This window comes from Somniosus microcephalus, chromosome 4 (assembly GCF_052327205.1).
Source record: "Somniosus microcephalus isolate GS21.2 chromosome 4, FLI_Smic_1.0, whole genome shotgun sequence".
Lineage (NCBI taxonomy): Eukaryota > Metazoa > Chordata > Chondrichthyes > Squaliformes > Somniosidae > Somniosus > Somniosus microcephalus.
The window spans coordinates 123,513,447-123,536,031 of record NC_140990.1 but is presented as its reverse complement, the minus strand read 5'-3'; the positions used below and the strand labels follow the sequence as shown (position 1 = coordinate 123,536,031).

Genomic DNA, 22,585 nt, shown 5'->3' with positions numbered 1-22,585 from the left:
CCGCCCACCAGTCTCTGCACTTTATTGTCCAGTGATCACCTCACCATCACACAGAAGCTCCTGATATAAACCTCCAGTGTGTGATGATTGGTGCAGGGTCAGTGGTGGAGTTCCGCAGCGGGAGTGATCCTGGAGTAACCCTGTGGATGTTCCGGGTTGTGTATTTTGAGTTATCCTGGTGTCTAACACGCACACATCAATAAAACAGGGAATTCCTGGAAACACGCTGCAGGTCCTTCTTTATCTGGAGATCAAATGTCTGTTGTGTAATTGTACCAGCAGTTAACAGGCTCCTGTGAACTCCCCCCTCTGCTATTTTAATGCAGACTTCAACCAATTTATTTTAAACAGGTTTATTTTAAATGAGCTAACACCTGCCTTAAAATGGTAGACTCAGGACTGTCACAGACACATATTAAATCTTTGTGGAATAATTACCAGTCATTTTTAGACTGGAAACTTAACCCTGCCGTTTCACTTTCAGTCAGGTACAGATCGCAGTTTGACACCAATCTCTGATTTGACAGCACGTTTCCAGCATTCACCGTTGTTCTTCCTGACTCTAAACGCAGTTGTAAACGATCCTTCTGTTCCGTGCCCAGGAGCTCTGAACCATGGAAGAGAGTGGCTGGGACACATTCCTTATCAGCCTCAAGATTAAAGGGATATAGGTCTGCAAAGAGATATAGATAGACTAAGTGAGTGGGCAGTAAGGTGGCAGATGGAGTATAATGTAGGGAAATGTGAGGTTATTCACTTTGGTAGGAAGAATAGAAAAACAGAATATTTTTTAAATGGTTAGAAACTTTCAAATGTTGGTGTTCAGAGAGATTTGGGTGTCCTCGTGCAAGAAACACAGAAATCTAGCATGCAGGTACAGCAAGCAATAAGGAAGGCAAATGGTATGTTGGCCTTCATTGCAAGGGGGTTGGAGTATAAGAGTAAGGAAGTCTTGCTACAATTGTACGGGCCTTGGTGAGACCACACCTGGAGTACTGTGCACAGTGTTGGTCTCCTTATCTAAGGAAGGATATACTTGCCTTGGAGGCGGTGCAACGAAGGTTCACTAGATTGATTCCTGGGATGAGAGGGCTGTCCTATGATGAGAGATTGTGTAGAATGGGCCTATACTCTCTGGAGTTTAGAAGAATGAGAGGTGATCTTATTGAAACATACAAGATTCTGAAGGGGATTGACAGGGTAGATGCTCAGAGATTATTTCCCCTGGCTGGAGTGTCTAGAACTAGGGGGCATAGTCTCAGGATAAGGGGTAGGTCATTTAAGACTGAGATGAGGAGGAATTTCTTCACTCAGAGGGTTGTGAAGCTTTGGAATTCTCTGCCGCAGAGGGCTGTGAATGCTGAGTCTTTGAGTATATTCAAGGCTGAGATCGATAGATTTTTGGGCTCTAGGGGAATCAAGGGATATGGAGACCGGGCGGGAAAGTGGAGTTGAGGTGGATGATCAGCCATGATCTTATTGAATGGTGGAGCAGGCTCGAGGGGCCGTGTGACCTACTCCTGCTCCTAATTCTTATGATCTTTTCTTATGTTCTTAACCTGCACGGGGACATTGCTCAGTGAAGAGAGATGAGAAAGACCAAAGTGCCGTTTGCCCCTCTCAGTGTGGCCCTGACGGACTGTGTCCAGGCTGTAATTCTGTTCCTGCCGTGTGATTCTCCCCCAGATTGTCCTTTCTGAGCTCCAGCCAGGTGATGCTAAACACTCAGGTGGGAACGACAAAAATCCACAACAATGTGTTTAAAGCAAACCTGATTTATTTGACACATATTCAGAAATTTAAACTCCAGCCCAGTTAAAGGGGTTATCATCAGCAGAAACAAACCCCAGCTGTCAGTGTGAACATGATTCAGTCCTGGATGTGATTAGCAGCAGTAATAACAGCAGAATCCAACCCCTACAGTCACTTCTGAACTCGCTGGTGTGTCAGCAAGTTGGATGAATTAATGAATCCCTTCCCACAGTTAGAGCAGGTGAACAGCCTCTCCCCGGTGTGAACTCGCTGGTGTGTCAGCAGGTCGGATGACCGAGTGAATCCCTTTCCACACTCAGAACCGGTGAACGGCCTCTCCCCAGTGTAAACTCGCTGGTGTACAGTGAGGTGAGATGATCGCCTGAACCCAGTCCTGCAGTGAGAGCACCTGAACGGTCTCTCGTCAGTGTGAACACGCTGATGACACATCAGTTCCCCGGAATTTTTATAACACTTTCCACAGACCGGGCATTAAAAAGGTCTCTCGTCAGTGTGAACTCGCTGGTGTATCAGCAGGTCGGATGACTGAGTGAATCCCTTCCCACACTCGGAGCAGGTGAACTACCTCTCTCCAGTGTGAACTCGCTGGTGTGTCAGCAGGGTGAATGACCGAGTGAATCCCTTCCCACACTCGGAGCAGGTTAACGGCTTCTCCCCGGTGTGACTGCGCTTGTGACTCGACAGGTCAGAGGATTGGCTGAAGCCTCGTCCACACACAGAACACGTGTACGGTTTCTCCCCGCTCTGAACGGTGCTTTCTGCTTCCATGTTCAAAGGTCCTGATGATTCGAGTGACTCTGTCAGATCTTGAAGTGATGTTTGGTTTGAGTTTCCCGTCTGCAAATCCTCCCCTTCTACCACCCTGTAAAATTAATTTAAAACAGGAAAAAGGGAGGGTGAGAGAGAACCCACAAAAACACAAAGGTAGGTTGTGAAATTGAGCTCAATGAATCTGGGAACTTTCGGGCCGGCACTAGAAAAAAGTGACCATGAAAGCTGCCGGATTGTCGTAAAAACCCAACTGGTTCACTAATGTCCTTCAGGGAAGGGAACCCGCCACCCGGTCTGGGCCTACACAAGACTCTGGCCTCTATGGGAGGAGAGAGCGAGAGGCGTGAAGGAGCGACTTTATACATCTGCAACTCGACTAGAACTTTGACAGCACTTGCCAAACACGCGACCTCCACCACCTAGAAGGACAAAGGCAGCAGGTGCATGGGAACACCATCACCTCCCAGGTCCCCTCCAAGTCACACACTGTCCTGACTTGGGCATATATCGCCGTTCCTGCTCGGTGTTGCTGAGGCCCGGCGGCTCCGACTCAGGGCCTGAGATCCGCACTTGGTGTTGCTAACCCTGGGACTCGACATGGGGATTCTAACTCTGGGACTTTACATGGAGATTCCAGCCCTAGGACTGTACATGGAGATTCCAGCCCTGGGACTGTACATGGGGCTTGCAACCCCGGGACTGTACATGGTGATGCTAACCCTGCGAAAGTATGCGGAATTTGCAACACTGGGACCGTACATGGGGATTCTAACCCTGGGACTGTACATGGGGATTCCAACCCTGGGACTGTACATGGGGATTCCAGCCGTGGGACTGTACGTGGGGATTGCAACCCTGGGACTGTACATGGGGATTCTACCCCTGGGACTGTACATGGGGATTCTAACCCTGGGATTGCACACAGGGATTCCAACCCTGGGACTGTACATGGGGATTCTAACCCTGGGACTGTACGTGGGGTTTGCAACCCTGGGACTGTACGTGGGGGTTCCAACCTTGGGACTGTACGTGGGGATTCTAACCCTGGGACTGTACATGGTGATGCTAACCCTGTGAATGTATGTGGAATTTGCAACACTGGGTCTGTACATGGGGATTCCAACCCTGGGACTGTACATGGGGATTCTAACCCTGGGACTGTACATGGGGATTCCAACCCTGGGACTGTACATGGTGATTCTAACCCTGTGAATGTATGTGGAATTTGCAACACTGGGTCTGTACATGGGGATTCTAACCCTGGGACTGTACATGGGGATTCCAACCCTGGGACTGTACATGGGGATCCCAGACCTGGGACTGTACATGGGGATTGCAACCATGGGACTGTACATGGGGGTTCCAACCTTGGGACTGTACATAGGGATTCTACCCCTAGGACTGTACACGGGGATTCCAGTCCTGGGACTGTTCATGGGGTTTGCAACCCTGGGAATGCGCATGGGGATTCCAACACTGGGACTGTACATGGGGATTCCAACCCTGGGACTGTACACAGGGATTCCAGCCCTGGGACTGTACACGGGAATTCCAACCCTGGGAATGCGCATGGGGATTCCAACACTGGGACTGTACACGGGGATTCCAACCCTGGGACTGTACATGGGGATTCTAACGCTGGGACTGTACATGGGGATTCCAACCCTGGGAGTGTGCACGGGGATTCTAACCCTGGGACTGTACATGGGGATTCCAACCCTGGGACTGTGCATGGGGATTCTAACCCTGGGACTGTACGTGGGGATTCTAACCCTGGGACTGTACGTGGGGATTCTAACCCTGGGACTGTACGTGGGGATTCTAACCCTGGGACTGTACGTGGGGATTGCAACCCTGGGACTGTACGTAGGGGTTCCAACCTTGGGACTGTACATATGGATTCTACCCCTGGGACTGTACATGGGGATTCTAACCCCGGGACTGTACATGGGGATTCTAACCCCGGGACTGTACATGGGGATTCTAACCCCGGGACTGTACATGGTGATGCTAACCCTGTGAATGTATGTGGAATTTGCAACACTGGGTCTGTACATGGGGATTCTAACCCTGGGACTGTGCATGGGGATTCTAACCCTGGGACTGTACATGGGGATTCTAACCCTGGGACTGTACATGGGGATTCCAACCCTGGGACTGTGCATGGGGATTCTAACCCTGGGACTGTACATGGGGATTCTAACCCTGGGACTGTACATGGGGATTCCAACCCTGGGACTGTACATGGGGATTCCAGACCTGGGACTGTACATGGGGCTTGCAACCGTGGGACTGTACATGGGGTTCCAACCTTGGGACTGTACATAGGGATTCTACCCCTGGGACTGTACATGGGGATTCTAACCCTGGGACTGTACACGGGGATTCCAGTCCTGGGACTGTTCATGGGGATTGCAACCCTGGGACTGTACATGGGGATTCCAACCCTGGGACTGTACATGGGGCTTGCAACCGTGGGACTGTACATGGGGTTCCAACCTTGGGACTGTACATGGGGATTCCAACCCTGAGAGTGTGCACGGGGATTCTAACCCTGGGAGTGTGCACGGGGATTCCAACCCTGGGACTGTACATGGGGATTCTAACCCTGGGACTGTACAAGGGGGCCCAGTTCTGGGGCTCTTTTGTTACAATTGTGTGGGATGTTAACCGTATGCTCTGCTTTTAACAGCGCCTTCAGGAGAGATGATGAGAAATCCGAAGTGTGGAGAGTCTGAATCAAATAACTGAATCACTAATTTACTTTCCCGGGCACGAGGACCCGGTTGGGAACAGAGATTGAAGCCCCGCCCACTCATTGTTCCTTTTCAAAATATCTGCGCATGCGCATTGGTACTCACTGAATCAAGATGGCGGCCGTTAGCCGGGCTTGTGACCGGGAGAAGCCCCGAAGTTGCAAACACGGGATCTTGAGGTGATTATTCGGGGCTGGCGGCCTACATCAGCTGTTTTTAAAGCCGTCCCTCACACCCGCCGGTCCACTACTCCGCGGCTTTCCATTAATTTATCAGGACCTATTCTGCATCAACCACCTGCTTCTGTATCCACCGTCTTCTGCGATGACGCGCATGCTCCAAAGCCCGTCGGTGACGCGCCTGCGCACTTGTCTCCTGTAGTCTGGGTACGGCACATTGTCTCCCGCGATGAATGCTGGGTAAAAGCACCACCATTGAAAGACCGCATTAGTGAATAGCACAGGATTTGCTGGGATTACATTGAGCACTGAACCACGTTCATTCTGGCAGTTAGAGCGTGTTTCTGCTGATTTTAATAACCCCTATACCTGGGCTGGAGATTAATATTCTGTATAAATATTGAATAAATCAGCTTTGTTTCAAAGAGTGTATTCAATAACAACAGAAAATGCTGGAAATACTCAGCAGGTCAGGCAGCATCCGTGTAGAGAGAAACAGAGTTAACATTTCAGGTCTGTGACCCTTCATCAGAACTGGAAAAAGTTAGAGATGTAACAGGTTTTAAGCAGGTGCAGAGGCAGGGGAAGGCGGAGGGGAGGAAAGAATAAAAGGGACGGTCTGTGATTGGGTGGAAGACAGGAGTGGTTAAATGTTACAAATGGGGATGGCAGAATCATCAACACCTGCTGCCTGAAAAAATACGGGCAGAGGTTATAGTCTGAAACTGTGGAACTCAATGTTGAACCACTGCTCTCGCCGCATCCTGAGATCCACGCTCAACGCCATGCGTTGCCACATGAACACTCTCGACCTCTCTCTTCAGCAGCACCGACTCACTCTATCTCAGAGCTGTCCTGGTCCACAGTTCCATTTCATCCTTTGCCTCATCTGGTGCTTCAATAAAAAGCTTTTTTTCTTCCTTTCAGCTGTCAAGGATCGCAAGCTTCAACGACTCTTGGACACCAACGCCCCTTCGGAACCTTCTTCCCCTTCACTTTCTTCTGACACCATCTCTTCTTCCAGTCTCACCCCCTGCCGTGTTTTCACTATCCGCTCTGGCCTTCCCCTCACTGACCCCGAACGATCAGTCCTCGGCAAAGGCCTGAGCTTCATCCCCTTACGCCCCCACCTCAATGAACTTCGAGCTCGGCACGATGCTGAGCTCTTTTTCCATTGTCTTTGTCTCCCTGCCCACTTTTTGGCCAGGAGTCTTCCCTCTGCACAGCGGACCCTTTCTCCCACTTTCAGAATTCACGCTCTACCTGGACCCCTCCCTCTGGCCTCTTACCCTCTCTAGATCTTTTCATTGCGAGCTGCTGGCGTGACATCGGCCATCTCAATTTCTCTGCTCCCCTCACTCACTCCAACCTACCTCCCTCTGAACTTGCAGCACTCTGTTCTCGCCGATCCAACCCTAATATTGTCATTAAACCTGCTGACAAGGGTGGCGCTGTTGTTGTTTGGCGAATCGACCTCTACTGTGTGGAGCCTGAACGCCAACTCTGACATCTCCTCCTACCTCCCCTGGACCATGATCCCACGACCAAAGATCAAGCCATTGTTTCCAAGACTGTCACTGACCTCATCACCTCTGGAAATCTTCTCTCCATGGCCATCAAGCTCATAGTCCCCAAACCCCGCACAGCCCGCTTCTACTTCATTCCCAAGATCCACAAATTGGGTTGCCCTGGTACACTCATGTTTTCGGCCTGTTCTTGCCCCATGGAACTGATTTCTTCCCATCTCGATTCTATTTTTGCTCCCCTTGTCCAGTCTCTTCCCACCTACATTTGCGACTCTTCCGATGCCCTCTGCCATTTAGAAACATAGAAACATAGAAGATAGGAGCAGGAGTAGGCCATTCAGCCCCTCGAGCCTGCTCCGCCATTTAATGAGATCATGGCTGATCATCCAAATTCAGTAACCTGACCCTGCCTTCTCCCCATATCCCTTGATCCCTTTAGCCTTAAGAAATATATCTAACTCCTTCTTGAATATATTTAATGAATTGGCCTCCACTGCCTTCTGTGGTAGAGAATTCCACAGGCACACCACTCTCTGGGTGAAGAAATTCCTCCTCATCTCTGTCCTAAATGGCTTACCCCTTATCCTTAGACTGTGACCCCTGGTTTTGGACTCCCCGGCCATCAGGAACATCCTTCCTGCATCTAGTCTATCTAGTCCCCTTAGAATTTTATAAGTTTCAATGATATCCTCTCTCATTCTTCTAAACTCCAGCGAGTATAAACCCAATCGACCCAATCTCTCCTCATTCATCATTCCTGCCATCCCAGGTATCAGTCTAGTGAATCTTTGCTGCACTCCCTCCATGGCAAGAACATCCTTCCTCAGATAAGGTGACCAAAACTGCACACAATACTCAAGGTGTGGTCTCACCAAGGCCCTGTACAACTGCAGCAAGACATCCTTATTCCTGTACTCGAACCCTCTCGCTACAAAGGCCAACATACCATTTGCCTTCTTAACCACCTGCTGCACCTGCACAGAAGATAATAGGCCATTCGGCCCCTCGAGCCTGCTCCGACATTCAATGCGATCATGGCTAATCATCCAAGTTCAGTACCCGGTCCCTGCTTTCTCCCCATACCCCTTGATTCCTTTAGCCTTAAGAAATATATCCAACTCCTTCTTGAATATATTTAATGAATTGGCCTCGACTTCCTTCTGTGGTAGAGAATTCCACAGGATCACCACTCTCTGGGTGAAGAAATTCCTCCTCATTTCTGTTCTAAAAGGCCTACCCCTTATCCTTAGACTGTGACCCCTGGTTTTGGATTCCACGAGCATCAGGAACATCCTCCCTGCATCTAGTCTGTCCAGTCCTGCCAGAATTTTATAAGTTTCAATGAGAGCCCCTCTCATTCTTCTAAACTCCAGCGAGTACAAGCCCAATCGACCCAATCTCTCCTCATACGTCATTCCTGCCATCCCAGAAATCAGCCTGGTGAATCTTCGCTGAACTCCTTCCATGACAAGAATATCCTTCCTCAGATAAGCCGACCAAAACTGCACACAATACTCAAGATGTGGTCTCACCAAGGCCCTGTACAACTGCAGCAAGACATCCTTGTTCCTGTACTCAAACCCTCTCGCTATGAAGGCCAACATACCATTTGCCTTCTTAACCGTCTGCTGCACCTGCATGCTTACCTTCACCGACTGGTGCACAAGGACACCCAGGTCTCGTTGCACTTCCCCTTTTCCCAATCTATTGCCATTCAGATAATAATCTGCCTTCCTGTTTTTGCCACCAAAATGGATAACCTTGCATTTATCCACATTATACAGCATCTGCCATGCTTCTGCCCAATCACCCAATCTGTCCAAATCATACTGGAGTTTCTCGGCACCCTCCTCACAGCACACACACCCACCCAGTTTTTTGTCATCTGCGAACTTGTAGATATTACATCTACTTCCCTCATCTAGATCATTTATATATATTGTGAATAGCTGGGGTCCCAGGACCGATCCCTGCGGTACCCTACTAGTCACTGCCTGCTACTCGGAAAAAGAGCCGTTTATTCCAACTCTTTGCTTCCTGTCTGCCAACCAGATCTTTATCTAAGTCAATACCTTGCCCCCAATCCCATGTGCCTTAACTTTACATGCTAAACTCTTATGCGGGACCTTATCAAAAGCCTTCTGAAAGTCCGAATACACCACATCCACTGGTTCTCCTTTATCTATTCTACCAGTTACATCCTCAAAAAATTCCAGTAGATTAGTCAAGCATGATTTACCTTTTGTAAATCCATGTTGACTTTGTCCGATCCTGTCACTGTTTTCCAAGTGCTCTGCTATTACATCTTTTATAATGGACTCTAGCATTTCCCCCACTACCGATGTCAGGCTTACAGGTCTATAATTCCCCATTTTCTCTCTACCACCTTTTTTGAATAGTGGGGTAACATTAGCTACCCTCCAATCCATGGGAACTGTTCCAGAGTCTATCGAATTTTGGAAGATGACCAGCAATGCATCTACTATTTCTAGGGCACTTCCTTAAGTACCCTAGGATGTAGATTATCAGGCCATGGGGATTTATCAGCCTTCAATCCCGTCAATTTCCCAAACACCATTTCCCTACAAATACTGAATTCTTTCAGTTCCTCCCTTTCATCAGACCCTATGTTCCCCGACATCTCTGGGAGGTTATTTGTGTCCTCCTTTGTGAAGACAGAACCAAAGTATGTATTTAATTGGTCTGCCATTTCTTTGTTCCCCATTATAAATTCCCCTGATTCTGACTGCAAGGGACCTACGCTTGACTTCACCAATCTTTTTCTCTTCACATATCTATAAAAGCTTTAATGATCAGTTTTTATGTTCCTTGCAAGCTTACTCTCATACTCTATTTTCCCCCTCTTAGTTAATCCCTTTGTCCTCCTTTGCTGAATCCTAAACTGCTCCCAATCCTCAGGTTTACTGCTTTTTCTGGCCAATATATATGTCCTCTCATTGGATATTATGCTATCCCTAATTTCCCTTGTTAGCCACAGTTGAGTTACCTTTTTTGTTTTATTTTTATGCCAAGCATGGATGAACAAATTCTGTGGTTCATCCATGCGATCTTTGAATGTTTGCCATTGCCCATCCACCGTCAACCCTTTGAGTAACATTCCCCAATCAATCCTACCCAAGTCGCGCCTCAGACCATCGTAGTTTCCTTTCTTTAAATCCAGGACCCTTGTCTCTGAGTTAACTACTTCACTCTCCATCTTAATGAAGAATTCGATCATATTATGATCGCTCCGACCCAAGGGGCCTCGCACAACAAGATTGATAATTAATCCTTTCTCATTACATAATACCCAGTCTAAGATGACCTGATCTCTAGTTGGTTCCTCGACATATTGGTCCAGGATACCATCCCGTATACACTCCAGGAATTCCTCCTCCACATTATTGTTACTAATTTGGTTAGCCCAATCTATATGTTGATTTGAACAGTTTCCAGTTTCCTGGCCCCAACCGTCTCCTTTTCACTATGAACATCCAATCGCTATACACGTCCATCCCCCACCAGGATGGCCTGAGGGCGCTCGCTTCTTCCTTGAACAGAGGCCCAACCAGTTCCCATCCACCACCACCCTCCTCCACCTGGCTGAACTTGTTCTCACATTGAACAACTTCTCCTTTGAAATACTCACTTCCTCCAAATTAAAAGTGTTGCTATGGGAACCCGCATGGGCCCTAGCTATGCCTGCCTTTTCATGGGATATGTGGAACATTCTTTGTTCCAGTCCTACTCAGGTCCCCTCCCTCACCTCTTTCTCTGGTACATTGATGACTGTATTGGTGCCGTTTCCTGCTCTCACCCTGAGCTAGAAAATTTCATTCACTTTGCTTCCAATTTCCACCCTTCACTCACCTTCACATGGTCCATCTCTGACTCTTCCCTTCCTCGAATTCATTGTCTCCATTTCTGAGGATAGGCTAGCGACAAACATCCGCTATAAGCCCACAGCTAACTGGACTACCCTTCCTCCCACCCCACTTCCTGTAAGGACTCTGTTCCATTCTCACAGTTTCTCCGTCTCCGCCACATCTGTTCTGACGACGCCACCTTCCATACTAGTGCTTCCGATATGCCTTCCTTTTTCTTCAACTGAGGATTCCCCTCTACCGTGGTTGACATGGCTCTCAACCGTATCCGTCCATTTCCAGCACTTCTGCTCTCACCCCATCCCCTCCCTCCCAGAACCACGATAGGGTTCCCCTTGTCCTCAGTTTCACCCTACCAGCCTCCACATTCAATGGATCATCCTCCGCCATTTCCGCCACCAAATACATCTTCCCCTCACCTCCCCTGTCAGCTTTCCGAAGGGTCTGCTCCCTCTGCAGCACCCTGGTTCACTCCTCAATCACCCCCAACAGCCCCTCCCCTCCCCACGGTACCTTCCCGTGCAAGCGCAGAAGATGCAACACCTGCCCTTTTACCTCCGCCATTCCCACTGTTCAGAGCCACAAACACTCCTTCCAGGTGAAACTGCGATTTACATGTACTTCTGGCAATTTAGTGTACTGTATTCACTGCTCACGATGCGATCTCCTCTACACTAGGGGGGCCAAACGTAGATTGGGTGACCGCTTTGTGGAACGCTTCGGTTCAGTCCGTAAGGGTGACCCCGAGCTTCCGGTCGCTTGTCACTGTAACTCTCCGCTCCACTCCCACTCTGACCTCTCCATCCTCGGCCTCTTACACTGTTCCAAAGAAGCTCAACGTAAGCTGGAGGAACAGCACCTGATCTTTTGTTTAGGCACATTACAGCCTTCTGGACTCAACATTGGGTTCAACAGTTTCAGACTATAACCTCTGCCCCTATTTTTTCAGGCAGCAGGTGTTGATGATTCTGCCATCCCCATTTGTAACGTTGAACCACTCCTGCCTTCCACCCAATCACAGACCGTCCCTTTTATTCTTTCCTCCCCTCCGCCTTCCCCTGCCTCTGCACCTGCTTAAAGTCTGTTACATCTCTAACTTTCTCCAGTTCTGACAAAGGGTCACAGACCTGAAACGTTAACTCGGTTTCTCTCTCCACGGATGCTGCCTGACCTGCTGAGTATTTCCAGCATTTTCTGTCATTATTTCAGATTTCCAGCATCCGCAGTATTTTGCTATTGTTCAGTGTATTGAATATTTGATTTCTCTGTGATAAGAGGAGACACATTGATGTTCTGTTACCGACTGTTCCATTTTGGGGCATTTCTTACTCTAGATTATAACTATTCTCACCTAGTTCACTTTCTACCACATCTAACCCCAAGCTTGTTCTGTTTGAGTACATGGCTTGTGGGTGTTATGGACTGAACTGCAGTGTCCACCCCTTTATAGAACTATCTGGCATAAGATTTGAAATTCGTTATTTTCTATATCATTTAACCCTTTTTGGATCCGATTTAGTAAAAACTCTTCCACACATATTGCATGTGATCGCCTTTGAAATGTTCTGATCTTTGTAATTGTCATTGCTGATTTTGATGGTCTCTTTGATTTAATCTCTTGTTACTAACATACCTTGCACTATTTCTTTATTTGAGATAATTGTTTCAAATACTTCCTTTATCAGGTCTTTAGCTCCTCCATTGATCCCTGTCAGTAATCCTTGGTTAGGGTTTAGGGGCTGGGGTTCGGGTTAGGATGTTAGGCTATGAGACAGTGATTAGGGATAGAAACCACTATTGACAATGCCAGTGTCAGTAGACATGTTCTCTTTCATTTCATGGTGTTTTAACCTCATGCAGATGAGTCAGAAAACAGCCTCATGAATTGTTCATTCAAGGAGCTTTCTTTCTGGCCCGAGCCTGATTTCCTCCCTTCTTTCACATCTCTACATTTGCCACAAAAAAAGACATCAGGGTCATTAGACTTGGGGACAAGAACAGGCGGATCCAGGTGTTGTTCTGGTTACATTCAATCACCGGCCTGACTGAAAAGAGCTTGTGAGAATAACCTGTCACCAGGCCCCACCAGTCGCCATCTGATTCCACCATCATATCTTCATCCATTACCCACCTTTCACCCTCACTGGAGCTGATTTCACCTCCATGACCATTCCCCATACTGAGGCTTTCTGATTCACATTTTATAGACTCAGTGTAAGTGGTCCCTGGATTTGGTGTCTCAGTGTAAGTTGTCCCTGGATTTGGTGTCTCAGTGTAAGTTGTCCCTGGATTTGGTGTCTCAGTGTAAGTTGTCCCTGGATTTGGTGTCTCGGTGTAAGTTGTCATTCATAGAGCAGGTTCTCCAGGCCCCGCCCCCACACGGAGTGGGTTCCCCAGGCCCCGCCCCCACACAGAGCAGGTTCCTGCTGGGTCAGGATATAAAGAAACCACGCGCTGTTCCTCCTCCCACTGCCTGGGGGAATGGGCCAGATATTTAAAGGGACAGGGACTCCCCTTTCTCTGCCTATTTATAGTTAAAGGGACAGACCCATTTGTCTTGAAGTGTCGGCGGACTTCACTAACAGAGCTCCCATTAACAGTCGCTCCCTTCTGTACTGTGCAGTGATTGTAAACCTGTCTGTTTCAGTGACTTGAACCTTTCTAAAATGTCTCACTGTTTTTGACGATCCATTTGACTTGCTTGTTTAACATTGAAAGTCTTCAGAATTTTGCAGTGTAATGAATGTTTTGTTTAAAGGTGGAGTGACATTTCTTTCTAAATATTCTGTTCTCCCCCTCCCCCTTCCACATTAAAACACTCTGCACCACTGACTAGGAAGGTCCCAAGTTCAATCCTTGATCTGTGCTGTGAGTTGATCTCTGACAAGGCAGCAGTTCAGGGGCTATAATTATCCTCAGTACCAATGGGCTAACTAAGAGTAAGAATCAGCCACTGCCTCTGCTCTTGATGGAGATCCAGTGACATCAACTGGGAAGTGTATGGATGTCAATTGAGGGCAGGATTGGACTGCTGTCACTGCTGACACTCACTGAGTCGGCTGATGGTGAGGCTCTAGAATCATCGAATCATAGACTCGTTAGAGCCCAGCAGGAGGCCCATCGAGCCCGTGCCAGCTCTCTGCAAGAACACTTCAGCGAGTCCCACTCCCCCGCCCATTCCTCGGAGCCCTGCCAACATTTTTCCTTCAGGTACTTATCCAATTCCCTTTTGAAAGCCACAGTTGAATCTGCCTCCACCACCCTTTCAGGCAGTGAATTCCAGATCCGAACCACTCGCTGCGTAAAAAAGTTTTTCCTCATGTCACCTTTGGTTCATCTGCCAATCATCTTAAATCTGTGTCTTCTGGTTCTCAACCCTTCCGCCAATGGGAACAGCTTCTCTCTATCTACTCTGTCTAGACCCCTCATGATGTTGAACACTTCTATCAAATCTCCTCTCAACCTTTTCTGCTCCAAGGAGAACAACCCCAGCTTCTCTAGACTATCCACGTAACTGAAGTCTCTCAACCCTGGAACCATTTTTTCTGGAACAAATCTTATCCTCACCCTCTCCAAGGCCTTCACATCCTTCCTAAAGTGCGGTGCCCAGAATTGGACACAATACTCCAGTTGAGGTCATAAGAACATAAGAAATAAGAGCAGGAGTAGGTCACACGGCCCCTCGAGCCTGCTCCGCCATTCAATAAGATCATGGCTGATCATCGACCTCAACTCCACTTTCCCGCCCGATCTCCATATCCCTTGATTCCCCTAGAGTCCAAAAATCTATCGATCTCAGCCTTGAATATACTCAAAGTCTCAGCATTCACAGCCCTCTGGGGCAGAGAATTCCAAAGATTCACAACCCTCTGAGTGAAGAAATTCCTCCTCATCTCGGTCTTAAATGGCCGACCCCTTATCCTGAGACTATGCCCCCTAGTTCTAGACACTCCAGCCAGGGGAAACAACCGCTCAGCATCTACCCTGTCAATCCCCTTCAGAATCTTGTATGTTTCAATGAGATCACCTCTCATTCTTCTAAACTCCAGAGAGGTCGGACCAGTGTTTTATAAAAGTTCATCATAACTTCCTTGCTTTTGTACTCCATGCCTCTATTAATGAAGCCCAGGATCCCGTATGCTTTTTAAACTGCTTTCTCAACCTGCCCTGCCACCTTCAATGATTTGTGCACATAAACCCCCAGGTCTCTCTGTTCAAGCACCCCCTATAGAATTGTACCCTTTAGTTTATATTGCCTCTCCTCGTTCTTCCTATCAAAATGTAGAGGGTAATTAATTGCACCCAGCCAGATTCAGTTCCTTCTGGAGAGAAGGGGAGACACAAAATCCCAGACAATGTAATGAATGTTGTTTTTAGACAGTAAGGATGAAGGGAGAGTGAGTATAATGGGGAATTTACAGCTTAGGAGGGACAGGAGGGGAAAGAATGTCGTATAGAAACTGGATTTGTCTGTTCTGAAGTTCTATCCTGTTGTAAATACCATATGAGGGTATTAGAAGGGGTGGATCTGCAGATGGAAACTGAATCCAAACATTGCGTCAAGATCTGACAGATCCACCGGATTTTTTAGGACCTGAATATCATCAGACTTTGGATATAGAAGGAAAAAGCACCAATCACAGTGGGGAGAAACAGGACAAGTGTTCTGTGTGTGGATCCACTTTTAACAAATTGTCTAGCCCATGAGACTCGTGCACCCACCTGAATCAACAGTGTAAATGTGGGGAATGTGGGAACTCATTCAATTGCCCGTCTGAGGTGCAAACTCATCGAAACAGTCAGACCGGGGAGAGGCTGTTCACCAGCTGAGTGTGGAAAGATATTCACTCGGTTATCTCATCTAGTCCCACACGAACATGTTTGTAAGGAGGAGAATCCATTCACTGCTCTGTATGTGGAAAGTGATTCAATCGACTATCCCACTTACTGACAAACCAGCACATTCACACCGGAGAGAGACCATTTAGATACTTCACGTGTGGGAAGGGATTCACTCCATTGTCCCAATTGTTGACACCCCAGAGTGTCCACATTGAGATCAGTTGCTGTAAATACTCTGACAGTGAGAAAAGCTTTTCAATTTCAAAGCAGCTGATGCACGATCCGCGCATTGATACTGGAGAGAGGCTGTTTCAATATCCTGTGTGTGGGAAGAAATTCACCCCACCTGCTGAGACTCCAGTGAGTTCACTTGTGACTGCAGGGGTTTGGATTCTGTTATAGAAACATAGAAACATAGAAGATAGGAGCAGGAGTAGGCCATTCGGCCCCTCGAGCCTGCTCTGCCATTCAATGAGATCATGGCTGATCATCCAAATTCAGTACCCTGTTCCTGCCTTCTCTCCATATCCCTTGATCCCTTTAGCCTTAAGAAATATATCCAACTCCTTCTTGAATATATTTAATGAATTGGCCTCTACTGCCTTCTTTGGCAGAGAATTCCACAGGTTCACCACTCTCTGGGTGAAGAAATTCCTCCTCATCTCTGTCCTAAATGGCTTACCCCTTATCCTTAGACTGTGACCCCTGGTTCTGGACTCCCCGACCATCGGGAACATCCTTCGTGCATCTAGTCTGTCTAGTACTGTTGGAATTTTATAAGTTTCAATGAGATCCCCTCTCATTCTTCTAAACTCCAGTGAGTATAAGCCCAATCGACACAATCTCTCCTCATACATCATTCCTGCCATCCCAGGTATCAGCCTGGTGAATCTTCGCTGCACTCCTTCCATGGCAAGAACATCCTTCCTCAGATAAGGCGACCAAAACTGCACACAATACTCAAGATGTGGCCTCACCAAGGCCCTGTACAACTGCAGCAAGACATCCTTGTTCCTGTACTCAAACCCTCTCCCTACGAAGGCCAACATACCATTTGCCTTCTTAACCGCCTGCTGCACCTGCATGCTTACTTTCAACGACTGGTGCACAAGGATGCCCAGGTCTCGTTGCACTTCCCCTTCTCCCAATCTATTGCCATTTAGATAATAATCTGCCTTCCTGTTTTTGACACCAAAGTGGATAACCTCGCATTTATCCACGTTATATTGCATCTGCCATGCTTCTGCCCAATCACCCAACCTGTCCAAATAATACTGGAGTTTCTCGGCACCCTCCTCACAGCACACATGCCCACCCAGCTTTGTGTCATCTGCAAACTTGGAGACATTACATCTAGTTCCCTCGTCCAGATCATTAATATATATTGTGAATAGCTGGGGTCCAAGGACCGGTCCCTGCGGTACCCCACTAGGCACTGCCTGCCACTCGGAAAAAGAGCCGTTTATTCCAACTCTTTGCTTTCTGTCTGCCAACCAGTTCTCTATCTAAGTCAATACCTTGCCCCCAATCCCATGTACCTTAATTTTACACGCTAATCTCTTATGCGGGACCTTATCGAAAGCCTTTTGGAAATCCAAATACACCACATCCACTGGTTCTCCCATATCTATTTTACCAGTTACATCCTCAAAAAATTCCAGTAGACTAGTCAAGCACGATTTACCTTTTGTAAAGCGATGTTGACTTTGTCCGATCCGGTCACTTTTTTCCAAGTGCTCTGCTATTACATCCTTTAAAATGGACTCTAGCATTTTCCCCACTACTGATGTCAGGCTTACCGGTCTATAATTCCCCGTTTTCTCTCTACCACCCTTTTTGAACAGTGGGGTAACATTAGCTACCCACCAATCCACGGGTACTGTTCCAGAGTCTATCGAATTTTGGAAGATGCCAGCAATGCTTCTACTATTTCGAGGGCCACTTCCTTAAGTACCCTAGGATGTAGATTATCAGGCCCTGGGGATTTATTGGCCCTCAATCCCATCAATTTCCCTAACATCATTTCCCTACAAATACTGATTTCTATCAGTTCCTCCCTTTCATTAGACCCTATGTTCCCTGACATCTTTGGGATGTTATTTGTGTCCTCCTTTGTGAAGACAGAACCAAAGTATGTATTTAATTGGTCAGCCATTTCTTTGTTACCCATTATAAATTCCCCTGATTCTGACTGCAAGGGACCTACGCTTGACTTCACCAATCTTTTTCTCTTCACATATCTTAAAAAGCTTTTACAGTCAGTTTTTATGTTTCCTGCAAGCTTACTCTCATACTCTATTTCCCCCTCTTAATTAATCCCTTTGTCCTCCTTTGTTGGATCCTAAACTGCTCCCAATCCTCAAGTTTACTGCTTTTTCTGGCCAATTTATATGTCCTCTCCTTGGATCTTATGCTGTCCCTAATTTCCCTTGTTAGCCACGGTTGAGTCACCTTTTTTGTTTTATTTTTATGCCAAGCATGGATGAACAAATTCTGTAATTAAGCTAATAGCCTTCCTTTCAATTATGTTAATCCCCTCTTTAACCAGTAATGCTACCCCACCTTTTTTTTTTGCCTATCTTTCCTGAATATTGAATACCCTTGGATGTTGAGTTCCCAGCCTTGGCCACCCTGGAGCCATGTTTCCATAATCCCAATCATAACATAGTAATTTAGCTCTATTTGCGCAGCTAATTCATCCTCCTTATTACGAATGCTCCTCGCATTAAGACACAAAGCCTTCAGGCTTGTTTTTTTAATGCTCTTAGATCTGTTAGAATTATTATTTACTGTGGCCATGTTTGATTTAAACCCTTGATTTCTCTGCCTGTCACTTTTGTTTTTCTCCTTCCTGTCTTTTGCTTTTATCCTTGTTTCCCTTTCCTCTGTTTCCCCGCTGAGGTTCCCAACCCCCTGCCATTTTAGTTTAAACTTTCCCCTGGATGTGATTAATAATGTGAATTATTAATCACATCCAGGACTGAACCATGGCAGAGTGCCCGTGCACTAGGGTTTCTGTGTGAATTATTGATGAATTCTCTCTCATTCCCCATTCACTAATTGGGGCTTTCAATGGTGGGGCTCATCCCCAGCATGCCCCGCGGGGGAGAATGTGCCTATTCACACAGAGGAGCCCAGTGCGCAGGTGCAGTGCCCGCCTGTATTTGGAGCATGCGCAGTGTCGCTGTGATTAGAGCCGGGCGAGTGTGACAAGAGGATAAAAGTTGCAGAAAGGTTTTTACGCCGATTACGAATCATCGTGGCGCAGGAAGGTAACGTACCCGGCGGGAGGGCTTCATAAACACCTGGTATAGGCCGCAAGCCCCGAATGAGAACCTACAGGTTCCGCGTTTCCAGCACCGAGGCTTTACCCCGTAACAGGCCCAGATTGACGGTGGCCATCTTTGTAAAGAAAAGCTGAGCGTCTTTGCGTCGCCTTCATGCTTCATCGTGTGGTAGAGCGCGTGCGCGGCCATCTTTGCAAAGGAACCACTAGAGGGCGCGGCTTCAGAGTTCCCTTGAGTGAACTGAACCCAGCCAGAGTCAGCACCTTCAGGAGAGGGAGGGGAACCAGTGAGTGTAGAACTGAACCCAACCAGAGTTGGAGAAAACTGGAAGCGGAGAAAAAAACTGTCTTCAAACGTGCGATGTGTTTGGATTTTAACACCGGGAGGAGGGACAATGTGTGGGACGGGGATTTACAGCTTTGGAGGAACAAGATAGGAAAGAATGTTCTTTAGAAACTAGAATTGTCTGTTCTGAATTTCTGTCATGTAATTACAGTGACGAGTTTTGTAAACTCCTTTTACAGGGTATTGGAAGGGGAGGCTTTGCAGACCGGAAAATCACATCAAGTTCTGACAGAGTCACTCGATTCATCAGGACTTGAATATCATCGGCCTTTGAATGTGGAAGGAGAAATGTTTGTCTGTTCTGTCTGTGGGAAAAGATTTCAAACATCAGTTTGACTGGAAAAGCACCGAGACACACACACACCCGAGTGAGAGTGTTCCACTGCACTGCCTGTGGAAAGAGCTTTAACCAGTTACACAGCCTGAAAAAACATTGCACCATTCACAGCGGGGAGAAACTGTACACGTGTTCTGCATGACGAGGCTGCAACTGATCATCCAACCTGGAGAGACAAAAGGACACCCGCACCACGGAGAAACTGGGGAAATGTGGGGATTGTGGGAAGGGATTCAGTTACCCGTCCCAGCTGGAAATTCATCGGCGCAGTCACACTGGGGAGAGACCATTCATCTGCACTCATTGTGGGAAGGGATTCACTCAGTCTTCCAGCCTGTTGACACACCAGCGAGTTCACACTGATACGAGACTGTACAAATGTTCTGACTGTGAGAAGAGCTTTAAAAGCAAACAGCACCTGCTGAGACACCAACGCACTCACACTGGAGAGAGACCGTTCACCTGCTCTGAGTGTGGGAAGGGATTCTCTGATTCATCCAACTTGCTGCAGCACCAGCGTGTTCACACCGGGGAGAGGCCGTTCACCTGCCCCGAGTGTGGGAAGGAATTCGCTCAGTCATCCCACCTTCTGACACACCAGCTCGTTCACACTGATAAGAGACCGTTTAAATGTTCTGACTGTGAAAAGAGCTTTAAAAGCACAAGGGATCTGCTGACACACCAACGCACTCATACCGGGGAGAGGCCGTTCACCTGCTCCGTGTGTGGGAAGGGATTCACTCTGTCATCTGACCTGCTGAGACATCAGCGAGTTCACACCGGGGAGAGACCGTTCACCTGCTCTGAGTGTGGGAACGGATTCACTCAGCCATCCAACCTGCTGAGACATCAGCGAGTTCACACCGGGGAGAGACCATTCACCTGCTCCGAGTGTGGGAAGGGATTCACTCAGTCATCCCACCTGCTGAAACACCAGCGAGTTCACTTGTGACGGCAGGGGTTGGATTCTGCTGTTATTGCTGCTGTTAGTCACATCCCGGACTGAACCATGTTCATTCTGATAGTTGGAGTTTGTTTCTGCTGATGTTAATAACCCCTGTAACTGGGCTGGAGTTTAATATTCTGGATAAATGTCAAACACTCAGTGAATCGAGTATTTGATGTCTCTGAGATAAGAGGAGACTAATTGATGTCGTGTTACCGACTGCTCCATTTCGGGGCCTTTTCTCCTTTCTAAGTCTGGATAATTTCAGTTCTCATACCTTCTGTTACTCTCAAGTCCCAGCTCCCCATACCTTCCAGAGTGCGTGTAATAGAAAATGACTGAACATTTGTCCCAGTGTAACTTTTGCTGTTATGAAAGCAAAAAGACTTGAATTTCTATCCCACCTTTCACAGCCTCAGGACGTCCCAAACACTTTACAGACAATGAAATACTTTGGAAGTGTAGCCACTGTTGGAATGTAGGAAATGTGGCTGCCAATTTGCACAGAGCAAGATCCCACAAACAGCATGATGGTATTGAGCAGATAATCTATTTTCCTGATGTTGATTGAGGATGGAAGGGGATGTGTAAAGAGATGGTCTGTGTATGGAGATGTGAAACATGGAAACAGTGTCTGTGTGATAGTGACACAGCCTTGTGGTGACAGTCAGATCAATGTACAGATATCTCAGGTTTGAGCAGGGCCAGATCACGGATGCAGTAAACAAGTTCAGTATAACTCTCGCCAGTGTAGCCGCAGCTTGTTACAACAGACCTGGGGAGAAGAGAGCTCTGAATCCACTGTATTATCCCTGTCTCGGGACGGGTAACTATAATCTGTCTGTATTTTTACAATGCTGTTAATAAAGTCAGTAAAAGACAATCTGTTGTTGTGAACTTGATTATCTGGTGTCTGAAACCACAAGACTCAATTTTTTGAGTAAACACATCATGGCCCAATACTCCAGCTCTATATTCACAGGAGAAAGTCTGTTATCAAACTCCTCAAGTGGATGGAATAGAGAAAGATCCCAACTCGAAGAACTTCTACAATCTGTTGTAAATACCTTTCAAATCCCGACTGGCACAAACTGTCGGTTTCATTTCAATCAGAAGGCAACAGAATGAAGATCCCAACCCTAAGAAACAATCAAATCATTTGTAAATATTTTTCAAATTCTGACAGGTTCCAAATATCAATGGAAGATGAAAGAGGGGAAGAGGAGTTGGAGTGAGGGGGTTGGAGAGTAGGGGTGAAAGAGGAGTTGGGGTGAGGGGAGTTTGGAGAGTAGGGGTGAAAGAGGAGTTGGGGTGAGGAGTTTGGAGAGTAGGGGTGAAAGAGGAGTTGGGGTGAGGGGAGTTTGGAGAGTAGGGGTGAAAGAGGAGTTGGGGTGAGGGGGGTTGGAGTGTAGGGGTGAAAGAGGAGTTGGGGTGAGGGGAGTTTGGAGTGTAGGGTGAAAGAGGAGTTGGGGTGAGGGGAGTTTGGAGAGTAGGGGTGGAAGAGGAGTAGGGATGAGGGGTGGAAGAGGAGTTGGGGTGAGGGGGGTTGGGGTGAGGGGGGTTGGAGTGTCGGGGTGAAAGAGGAGTTGGGGTGAGGGGAGTTTGGAGTGTAGGGTGAAAGAGGAGACACCGAAGTCAGGGATCTTTTACACTGACATCAAATCCAGGCACCACTTATACTGAGTCAACAATTCCAGGGGCCATTTACACTGTGACACCAAATCCAAGGTCTACTTACACTGTGGCACCAAATCAAGGGACCAGTGACCACTTAAACTGTGAGATGAAATCCAGGGACCACTTACACGGTGACACAAAATCCAGGGATCACTTACACTGAGACACCAGATCCAGCGACCACTTATACTGTGACACCAAATCCAGGGGCCACTTACACTGACACACCAAATCTAGTGACCACTGACAGTGCGACACCAAC

General features: G+C 47.5%; 1 pseudogene; it reads right to left on the bottom strand.

Annotated features, from left to right (window-relative positions):
- Nucleotides 1-1,765: 1,765 nt before the first annotated feature.
- The window catches only part of LOC147119737 (uncharacterized), a 40,095-nt pseudogene continuing 19,275 nt past the window's right edge, over nucleotides 1,766-22,585 (bottom strand).